The sequence below is a fragment of the Phodopus roborovskii genome, unplaced genomic scaffold, assembly GCF_943737965.1.
Source record: "Phodopus roborovskii unplaced genomic scaffold, PHOROB, whole genome shotgun sequence".
Lineage (NCBI taxonomy): Eukaryota > Metazoa > Chordata > Mammalia > Rodentia > Cricetidae > Phodopus > Phodopus roborovskii.
The window spans coordinates 65,375,909-65,380,176 of record NW_026126418.1 but is presented as its reverse complement, the minus strand read 5'-3'; positions in this window follow the sequence as shown (position 1 = coordinate 65,380,176).

The window sequence follows — 4,268 nt, the reverse complement described above, 5'->3', positions numbered from 1 at the left end:
ATTTTGAAGAATGAGTAGAACAGTGATTAACAGGGCCTGAGAAGTGTACAAGGGAGGATGGGAGAGGATGTGAAATGGGTACCAGATGAAGTTGGAATATACAGCGATAGAGTGAACTTCTACAGTGCAATGGACTACCATATGGATAGCCCTTAATTGAATATATTGACACAGTTGATAAAAGACTTTTTAATATCCCCAACCCAAAGAGGTGACACATATGTGCTATGCTGCTGGTCATTACAGATTGTGTACATGTATTGAAATGCCATACTGCACCTCACATTTATCTATAATTAGTCTATGTCAACTAAGAATAAGAAAGTCTTTTATTTCTGTTTTTTTTTTTTTTTTTTTTTGAGTCAGGGTCTCTTTGTATAGCCCTAGAACCCACTATGTAGACTAGGGTGGCCTTGAACTCAGAGTGCTAGGATTAAAGTGTGCATGACTATGCTACTAAACTCTTCAATTTTTAAAACAAAAGGTCCCTTTTATACATATCTTAACAAATCCCTCAGAGAATTCCATCAACATTTCTAAACTTTGGCATATGTGAACTATAAACCTGAGTATTGTAGAATAATCTTTTTGTACCCCGCGAAGATGTGTCACTCTGGTTTAATAAAATTGAACTGCCAATAGCTAGGCAGGATTTCCAGGATGCTGGAAAGAAGAAGGGTGGAGTTGCCAGACAGAGACTTGAAATTAAAATATAATGACATTATTTCCTCCTTCCTTTTCCCCCTCCCCATCTCTCCCATGTCTACATCATTGCCCCTTCTCCTTTCTTTAATTGTTGACATTAATAGAGATAAGCAGACATATATATCCCTAAAATATATGTAAATAAAATATGTTTATCATTACATATACATATAATAAACTATATCATTAAATATTTGTAAACCATGTGTAAAACTATGTATATGTATGTATATGTATATGTATATGTATATGTATACAGACTGCTTAGTCTGTGTAACTTTACTTGCCCGTATATGATTTCAGAGCTGAGTACTTGGTACTGGATTTCCAATTGGGAGACTCTTCTCCGGGGAACACTATTTCTCCCACTCTGAGCAGTTATGCACCTAAGGCTCAGGGAGCATTGAGGAAGGGGGATGGGAAAGGTTATAAAGAGCCAGAGGAACAGGAAGTTTGCTGTGAGATTGTGTCTCCTAGAAATGTTGGGAAGGCACCCTCGTGTCTCACCAGCACGGCTACCAGAACAAGAATGACACCAATGACATGAAATAAGGAAATCTCATGGGCTCCAAACCTAGACAAAGAACTACATGGTTTATATAGTGAGTTCCAGGCCAGTCAAGGCTACAAAGAGAGACCCCGTCTTAGAGAAAGAAAGAGAGACAGAGAGAGAAGAACAAAAGAAAACAAATTTAAACTGGAAGTTCCACATTCTTCTGTGTTATGGGTCTATTGTAGGGAATACTGACCAATTTGGTTATGTATGTATGTATGTATGCATGTATGCATCCATTGTATATAGATATATAATACAAGAATACCTGTTTTCTTCTACTTAGTCATTGCTCTTTGCTGACTTGGCCCTTTGCTTCCCATGAAGAATCTGATTCCATATCCAGATCCCATTGACCAAATATAGCTTAGAGTTGACCAGCCTTGCATTCTCCTACCATATGATTTGTCTATAGACAACACACAAGCGATCCTTACACCTTCCAATCCCTTGTCCTTTTAGTCTATAAACTCTGTTTGCTTAGGACCAGCGACTTGGTTTGCTGTCATCTGCATCCATTAAAAACTCTGAAGTCTCCTCCACAGGAAACCTGATACCTATGAAGTATGTGTCTGCAAAGGCAGCTACCAAGGACTTGAAGCCTCACACTTGACCTCGAGTTGTGGTTCATTTCCTTTAACTGGAAGCTTCTAGAAGAGACGAGGTAGCTAAGAGACACCATAAGGTATGAGTGACACAGGGTGGGCATCCCAGCAACTGAAACCACCAACCAACCAAGCTTTGCAGGCCTTTCCTCCCTGACTCCTTTCTCATCCACTCCTCTTCTGTACCCCGTTTTCCTTCAGTGCAATCAAAACAATCACATAATCGTGTATGTCACTTCTCAAACCCAGCCCAGACTTACCCAGTACGCTCTCAATAAATATCCATGGCTCTGCAGTCTGCGTTCTTTTCCCACTTCCTTCACAGCTACAGGAACGGTGGTTACAGCCCAATCACTGCCTCAGTGCTCTCAGCAGAATTGGGGGCCTTCACCCTGGCAGGTAGTCACCAATGACCCTCAGCTGGGATCAAGGTTTCCCAGCCCGTGACATTTCTCAACTCTACTGCTGCGCTAAAGTCACTAAGAGATGTTTGGCATATACCTAGGTCTGGGTGCCGCCCAGACCTCCTCTGATTCACTGGGGCTGTGCTCACATTAGTCCTCAGCTACAGAAGCAGTGTGAGTTTCCCTCCAATGTCCGGGGCTTTAATGGCGTAGTTCTTTCCACCTTCTTTTTGAAGTTATGTCCAGACATAACACACAGCCTTGGAAGTCTTATGTTCTTCCACTGTTTCCCGCTGCTCGTGGAATGGTCTAGAAGGCTCAGCCTGACTTCACCCTTACCTATGTCACCTCTAGATTCTTGTTTGGTCCTCTGCTGTCACAGCACCTGAGGTCCCTTCCTTTTACTTAGTGGGGTAAGGGATTCCTGACCTCAGGCTTCCTGCTGCTCATCACTCAGCACTGAGCTTAAAAGTCCCTCCTGTAACCTTCTCTGATCACCTGGAGAAGTAGATCTCATTCCGATTCACTTGCTCTCATCATTTTACTTATTTGTTTAGCACTTTATGACACCTGAAATTACCTTGTGTTTTGATATGTTGTCATTGTGTGCATTTAACTTCCATGCCTCCCCCACATTGGAACATAAGCCACAAAAGGACATTTTTGCTTTTCTCTCGATGGTGCCCTCAGCACCTAGTGCTCACTTAGGATTAAGCGAATGGAAGTGTTTCCTTCTGGAAAAGACCAGAATATATTAAATTCGACCACAAGGGGGCAGCATGTGCACAGCCAAAGGAGAGCACCTCTGCCTAATCAGGACAGATGGTGACGTTATCAGCTGTAAGGAATTTACTGCCTTGAATCTTTTCTGTACCTGTCTAAAGCATCTTCAGACATTGAGGACCAGTTATCATGACACTGGCATGGAGGTGAAATTTGTAAATATTTCTTATCCAGCTTCAGTTGTTATAATGAACACAGCAATGTTCTTTTCAAATACTGGACATTATTTAAAAACTGCAAAGTAATTTAAATAGACTCCAAATGCTACAGAAATAGTGTTTGCAAGACTTTTAAGGATGAAGCCAGAGACCAATATTGTGAGGGGTAGTCAACAAAGGGTAGGAAAAAGTTAGGACCTTCCAACAGCTATGTATTTCTTGATCAGACAGTCTTTAATCATAACGAACTAATATTATGCAGTCTATATTTTCATAGATGTCCCCCAAGTGTTTGGGAAGAAAAAGAAATACTTGAAACATTCATGTGTTAACTGTTAAAATTTTGTCATTTGCTCAGTTCAAAATTAAGATAGCAATGAGCTGAGGGGGTAGGACTATGGTAAGGAGCTTACCTAACCTGCAGGGGGTCCTAGGTTCTACCCCTACCAGTGTAAAAAGAACACACACACACAAAAACATAGAGGCTGGATAGATGATAGACAGACAGACAGACAGACAGGACAGTGGTGGTGTGGAAGAGGAAAGTGTGAACAGTTTGAGAAAGGAGTTCTAAGTTTGAACACAGCTCAGGGGAGGAGGGGTCAGGAGCTCGACCCTAGAGTATCTAGTTTGGTGCTCAGTGCCTGGCCCATGCACACTTTATTTTCTGTGTTTAACACTATCTGCTCCATGCACCACTGTAGGGAGAAAATGATGGTAATAACTAGCTTCTGTAGACAAGGGAAATTAAATGAGAGGATGAATTCAAACAGGCTTTGTAGTTCATAAAGCGCTGTGATAGAACATGTATTTTACTAAAGGCTGATTATATGACCAACAACAAGAGCGCCTGAGGCAGAAATGGAGGTTGAATGTTCTCTGGAAACCCAGACAGGTTTCCCAGAGGTGGGAGGCAAGGCTGACCTTGCAAATCACCCATCTCCTTCAGCACCAGCCAACATGAATTTAGCAGAATCATCAGATGGCTGAAACCTCTTTTTGAGAGGTTCAGATATTCTTATCTGGGAGCAAATTCATGCCCCAAGGCCAGAAATATGCC